Raw genomic sequence first — 7,740 nt, forward strand, 5'->3', positions numbered from 1 at the left:
GGTCTGGTGCCCTCTTCTGGCCTGCAGGCATACACACAGACAGAACATTGTATACATAATAATAAATAAATATTAAAAAAAAAAGAACTGCTCCGGAACCTGGTGGTCCTAGTGCACACCTTTAATTCCAGCACTAGGGAGGCAAAGGCAGACAGATCTCTGTGAGTTCAAGGACAGCCTGCTCCACAGAGTGAGTTCCTGGACAGCCAGAGAAACATAGAGAATTCCTGTCTCAAAATACCAACACTCACCCCCCCCCACAACAACAACAACAAAAATCTGCTCTTAAACTAGGGAGATGGCTTAGTGGGTAAGGGGCATGCTGTGTATGTATAACGATCTGAGTTTTATCTACCAGAGGTCACATAAAATCTGGGCACAGTAGTATATGTAACTCCAAGACTTGTTCAGGGAGATGGGAAGCAGAGACAGGAGACCTCGGCAGGTGAAAACCAACCAGGAGTCCAGCAACGATAGGAAGAAATGGACACAAAACCCACCTCTAACCAACAAGTTATTGGCAATCGAAATTGACAAAGAGAAAATCAGTTTTCTACAATGTAGTGTCCCTGGCTATATCAACCACACTCTAGTGTGCCCAGGAGCAGTTGGCCAACACACTATGAATTCATATATATATATATATATATATATATATATATATATATATTCTTTTAAGGATTTTTTTTTTTGAGGAAGGGTTTCTCTGTGTAGCCCTGGTAGTCCTGGAACTAGTTCTGTAGACCAGACTAACTTCCAGCTAAGATCCACCTGCCTCTGTCTGCAGAGAATTGGGACTAAAGTCCTGTACCGCCATGACCAATCCTTTTGTTTGTTTTGATTTTGATTTTTGTGGGGTTGTTTTTAGAAAGAGAGAGAGAAGGTTTGGTTGGTAGAAATAATCTGTGAGGAGTCAGGGGAGGGGAAAAATATGATCAAAATATAATGCATAAATAACATTTTTAAATAGATAAAAACAGAATGAAAGATTTGAACATTTAGTGATGTTCCTTGAACTCTTTGACTTGGTTGTGCTTCAAAGCCAGCTTTGCTGCATGAACTTCCAATGACACAAATTTCTTTAGGAAAATGGCTTATTTCCGGGATAGAAATGCAAAATGAGCATACACTAGACAAAACAAAAACATGCTCAGAAAATATAATATTATATCAAAAGGACTTAGGAACTAAGTTGAAAAAGATCTCCCAATAGCCAAACATTGTTGTAGAAGCCCGCTTGATCGTTCCCAGCTCCTCAGCCCCAAACTACTCAGAAACTATAATATTTGCAATACTGTTTGGCCAATAGCTTATGCATATTTCTAGCTCACTATTATCTCTTAAATTAACTAATTTCTATTATTTTTTATTTTACCATGAGGCTCATGGCCTACCGGCAATGTTCCAGCTGGTAGCTTGTGTCTTTCTCCTCTGGCAGCTCCATGGCGGCTCCTGACTCTGCCTTCCTTCTCCCAATATTCAGTTTAGTTTTCCCCACCTAGCTCTACTCTGCCCTATCACAGGCCAAGCCAGCTTCTTTATTCATTAACCAATAAAAGCAACACATACAGAAGGACTTCCTACACCAAAACCTCAGGGCAATTTTAATAAAAAAAAACCAATGATACAGGAATGAATTAGCTTACAGAATTAGAAATGAATCAAGAAGTCACGGAGATGGAACAGATCCTCCTTATGAATTCCAGGACATAAATATCAGCTACATGTGGAAACAGACACTTGCTGTTAGTTTGTGCTAGCCACAGTAATACTTGCTGCAGGCAATCATCATTGAAGACTGGAATAAGTGGATGAAAACATGAGGAGAAGTCACATATTTATATCAGATGCATGGATCACGCCACAAAAATAATTAATGTTTGCATGAGGAAGAACAGTAAGACTACAATGAAGACGTCTTGCAGTGTCATCCATCCTGGTTAAGTGCATCAAAGTTACCTTGACAGCAATGGGACATACTGACACGTGTCTCTTGAAATGATGCTATAAGAAGGAGACATAGCTTCTGTAGCATTCTCAACAAGACAGTACACTATTAACCTGTATCATGAGGAATCAAAGACAAACTCACATTAACATCTGTTGCTAAACATTCCTTCTCAATAGGTAGACATCAACATTGTCCACCCCTCCGCCTTGTAAGATCCCAACATCAAACTGAGGCATGATTTACTGGAGTTCACTCGAGGGATCCAATGAACATTTTGGGCTTCCTTAAAGAGCACAGGTGGAGGGTTATTTACAGAACTGTGGGTACCACACAGATCCCGCAAAAGGCTGCACCCAAAAGCCTTTAATCAGCAGAGATGATGGTTTTCCCAAAGCTTCATAGGTGGTGTCCCCTCCTTAGTCATTCCTCATACGTATACTACACCCCTCAGCTAGGCCATTTGCAATTATTATATAATTGAAAATAACTGGTTAGGAGGTGTGACCGGATGCTCTGGTGAAGTTCTCATGATGATCTTCTGATGTGGGATCCCCCTCTGTATGCTGTGAATATGTTTTATTACCGTTATAAATAAGCCTCTCTGGCCTATGGCAGGGCAAAGCATAGAAAGGCAGGAAATCCAATCAGAGATAGAACAGGAAAGACGGTGGAGTCAGGGAGATGCCATATAGCTTACCCATAAGTCACAGCCCCGTGGTGATAAACAGATCACTAGAAATGGGTTAATTTAAGATATAAGGGCTAGTTAGAAATATGCCTAAGCCATCGGTCAAACAGTGTTCCAGTTAATATAGGTTTTGTTTGATTATTCGGGTCTGGGCAACCAGGAAACAAAAGAACAGTTTCTGTTAACACCCTTTAGCCCTTCTTTCTATAACGTTCATGAGCTGGCCTAGTTGAACTGATGATAGTAGCCATTTGACCTGGAGGATAGTCTTGTACAGTGAGGTCTTTACACAAATAACTGTCCAGATGTGTGCCCGCTGCCACGCTCCATGGTATGATGGCTACTGACTCTAACCCTCTGGAACTGGGAGCCCTGAATTAAATGCTTTAGTTTATAAGTGGCCTTGGTCATGGTGTTTTGTCAAGGTGATAGAAAGTAATGAAGAAAGGTCACCATGTTTATGAATCCATGAGAGGTATCAAAGCAGAAGTACCTTGGGTTCTGACCCACAGGAACTATGCAGTGAAGCTCATTGTTTAAGAAAAAAGAGTAAAAACTCAAGAATTGTCCAACATTAGAAGAAATTAAGGGAATATGAAGCCCAAGTTCAATGTAGTATCTAGACTAGAAAACGGATTTACCAGGACAACGGCAAAATTTCAAGTCAAGTCTTCACCTTGAATGCTTCATAAATGTTAGCCTCTTGGCTTTGCTAATCATATGTAGTTACTGAGTATGTTTGGAACATTTGGGTCTGGGTACTTCTCATTTAGAAACTCCATTGGATATTTGTGCATTTTTCAAAATCTAAAATTAATTTTTTCTTTTTTTGAAATACAAAATTTATTTAAATAAAGTATTATCCCCCGATGTGATTGTAAATGATGTGAGGCCGAGTTTCTTGCATCTGAAACTCAAAAATAAGGAAATGTACTTCTCTAGAATTTTTAACCATAAGCCTATTGTATAAGGCTTATTATCCTCAATTACTGATCAAGAAATTAAGTCTTAGGATGTTTAAATACCTTAAATAAGATCACATAATAAATAACGGAGCAGGGATTGATTCCGTGCCTGCCTGCCTTCAAAATTTTTTTAATGTGATAGAAACAATCAGGCAACTGGATAAGTAATCCCTGTTACTTTGAAATTAGTCATATTTTTAAACAAATTTTTAAATTAAAATTGTTTATTTTTTAGAGTGTGTTTGTGTGTGTATGTTTGTATTAGTATGTGTGTTTGTGTTTATATGTGTATACATGTGTGTGTGTATGTGTGAGTGTGTGTGTGTGTGCCACAGCAAACTTGTGAGGTCAGAGAACAAACTGTAGGAATTGTTTCTGTCCTACCACATGGGTCTTCTACCACATGAGAACTCAGGTTCTCAGGCTTGGTAGCAAGTCTCTTTACCTGAACCAATCCTGATTCTGAAATTAACTACATTAAACAAATTTCAAAGACTTTATGTTTTTGCCTTCATACATGTCTGTTCCCCACATGGGTGGCTGATAAGGCCAGAAGAGGGCATTGGATCCCTTGGGACTAGAGTTACAGATGGCTGTGAATACAGGTCCTCTGGATTCATAACAGCTCGCCACTGAACTGGTTTCCAGCCCCTTCATCATAGTTTTAGAAACTCTACCTGAATCTGTAAAGAACTCGAAGCAGAACACCCGAAAGTGGGCTGGAGGTGAAACGGTGAAGCCGTTTCAGTGTTTATGTCTTAGCAGCATCCAGAAGAACTCTATAATTAGACAGTGCAGGAGGCCATGCCAATTAGCCTCAATTTGGACTTTTAGAAATAATTAACACTTGACAGACAGTATGATCAAATAAACTAGATTACAGGCATTTTTCCAATGGGATGTATACTGGGCTTAAGCCTTTGATGAACTGTTTTTCTATAGTGAAATGGTTTAAGGGAAAGCAAACAGTAGGTCATGTTAAAATATCCATTAACTAAACACCCTGAAACGGGTGCAAAATGCCTCCAGCTGCCAAGAAACAATTAGGCTGCAAATACGCCTTTGGTTACCTAGCCACACATTCCCTAAACATTTAGTTCTAATTAATTTTCTTCATTACACAACAATGCCTCTCCTAATTACACTAGAGAAATTCTATAAACCTACCAGCTATTCAAAGTCTTTATTGCACAAATTATTCTGGAAGGTCCCGATTATGAACAAATCCTCACTCTCTAATTTATACATACCTCATCTCAGTGGATGCGCGCTAGTTAGTAAACCCTTGACAGCCAGGCCAACTAATCTGCTATGTGACCACATTTCAAATTAGTAATTTTAGTGAGATGGAGCGTCAAGGATGAATAATTTAAGACACATCAAGGCAAAGGTGCAAAGTACAACTCGGGAAGCATGTAGCATCTGAATTCCTACACGTGTCACCAAGGCTTGTGGTCCTCCAGTCAGCAACAGAAGTTGCCTCAAAGGATCAGGGCTCTGGGGCTTTCCCTGACTCACGAATGCAAAGGGCGGGAGTGTCTGTCTTCAGGGGCCAGGTGCAACACAAAACGTGTGATCATAGCGAAGATTGAACAGAATGGAGGACCAAGACTTTAAAGAGAAGTCAAACATGTGAGGGAATCAGAGCCCCGGTGAAAGGATGGGATGTTTTCACAGTCAACATTCCAGTCGGCAGCTCCAGGAGTAGAAGAAGTAAGGCTGCCTGCATCGCAGACCAGAGTTGTGCACGGAACACACTGTGTTTCTATAGACAGATTTGGTCAATTCTTCAGCTAAGCGGTATCCTGTTTCTTTGTACTGGGCAAAGAGACAAAGATTGATCCCTGTTGAGTCATTTTGGGTTTCCTTTTTCAGGCACATAAAAGTTTATGATCTTAGATATCAGAGATTTGGGTACCTGTGGTAACATGGACAATGGATATCAACTCAGACTCCAACTGCAACAGGACTACAGTCGTAGATATGCCCTCTGGGCCACAGCTAGGGCCTGAACATCACCATAGCCCCGGGTAGCAAATTCCAGGAATCCTTCTGATTCTACCTCCCCAGCACTGAAAGTACCATTCCCTGCTACCATGCTCAATTTTCAACATGGATGCTGAGTATCTCAACTCCAGTTCTCATGCTTACAAAGCAAGCACTTTACCCATTGGCCTATTTACCCAGCTCCCATCAGTTGGCTTTGGGTTTTAAGAATTAAGGATTGTGGGTCAGGTTTCTGCTTAGGACCATCTCGGGGTTTATGGGCCTACTGCAGCCAGGGTCTGTGTTGATGTCCATGGCCAGTGTTGCCAGCAAAGGCCACACAGATGCCTGGGTTCTGGACTGCCACCTGTGACCATGTTGGGGATTTGAACTCAGGTCTTCTTGCTTTCACAGTGAGTGCACTTACCCAGTAATCCACTCTCATTTCCAAGCATGAGATTTTTGTCCATCGTTTTAGATAAACAGAAAAGCTGCAGGGATTTACTACTCAAAGCACGGTCTACATCAACATGAGTGGGGGCATTACAGTTCCTAAATTTACAATTTCCAGTTTTACTAGCTCCTCACAAAATTCAAATTCTCACTGAGTCTGGAGCAGTGGTCCTTGAGTTTCAGCACGCATCAGACTATTGGGGAAAGCACCTGCCTCTAGAGCCTGAGAATTTGCATTCCAAAGGAGTGTTTCAGGAGTCTTCTGAGACAAGAGCTCTTGACTTCTGACATCAATTCCAGGATTTTGTAGTTTGGAAGATTTGATTGACGGTAGCCAAAGATGGTCCTAGAGTTGTTTCAGAAAGTACAGGCTTGTGCATTTTTTCAAAAAGGTTATTTCAGAAATCCCACATATGAAAGGCTAGCAAGTCGATAATTCAATTTTCGAGGAAGGCTGTTAGATACTGCACAGTCGTGGTCCCATTACTACCATCATGAGAAGGCCAGAATGTACAAAATCAGTGGGTCCTGGAAAAGATGAAGCAATCTGAGATTTTAATAAATACCCAGATGTTTCTCAGACAGGTGCCTGATGGATGGATCCTGAGCAACCTTGCTTTAAATGAACCTTCTGGAGAAAGAGCGGAGGGTGCACCCTGTCAGCAAGGCAACCTCAGTGTTCGGCCAATGAAGAAGTAGAAAATGCATCTCACAGCTTAGCAACTGAAGCATGTCTGAGGAAATTGGTCAACTGGGCCTTCTCTTACAGATGCCCCGGCAGACCCTGCAAACTCCTCCTTTCTTAATTATGTCTGACCAGCAGTGAGCTCTCCAACCGCTGTACTCTTTAATCGATTTATGCATCTTACAACTTCAATTAACCAGGTGCAACCATCCATCTGGATAATATGAGGACAAGCTGTTAGCTTGTGAGTGAAGAAAAGAGTCTAGGGACACCAAATATTCAAGCAAGTAGCGCTTCTGAGGTAACATTGACCCCGATCTTTGGAAAGCTAAGGGAGGAAAACAGAGGGGTTAATCTGTTTTCATAGAGAAAGGCAATGCTTGTTGGTGGTGGGAAGACGACGGATGAAGGTAGGTAGCTCTTGGTACTGTTGTGACCTCCCAGGCCGTTTCTGAGCTCAGTATCTCCAGCTATAAAACAGACAGATGGCCTGCTTCTTCCTCATCCAAGGGAGTTTTCAAGACTGTGAGATGAATGAGACAAAGCACTTTAGAAAATGCAGAGAAATGTTTTTTTTTTCTTTTTTAAATTTTCAAGACAGGGTTTCTCCGTAGCTTTTGGTTCCTATCCTGGAACTAGCTCTTCTAGGCCAGGCTGGCCTCGAACTCACAGAGATCCGCCTGCCTCTGCCTCCCGAGTGCTGGGATTAAAGGCGTGCGCCACCACCACCCGGCTAGCAGAGAAATGTTTTATTAATTTTGGGTAGCTTTTCTTTAGTTTACATAAATATGAGAAGAATTCTTCACATTTAAGGCATGCCTGATATTTTACAATTAGAGGTTTTGTCCTTTTTGCAAGAAGACTACGCATGTTGATTGTGCAGTAGTTTTAATATTTTTCAAAGGTTTATTTATTTTATGTGTATGAGTGTTTTGTTTGCATGTATGTATGTACACTATTGCATGACTATACCCCCAGAGTTCAGAAGAGGGCATCAGATCCTCTGGAACTG

Source organism: Alexandromys fortis, unplaced genomic scaffold (genome assembly GCF_014885135.2).
Source record: "Alexandromys fortis isolate MF-2015 unplaced genomic scaffold, M_Fortis_MF-2015_v1.1 scaffold_11, whole genome shotgun sequence".
Taxonomy (NCBI): Eukaryota; Metazoa; Chordata; class Mammalia; order Rodentia; family Cricetidae; genus Alexandromys; species Alexandromys fortis.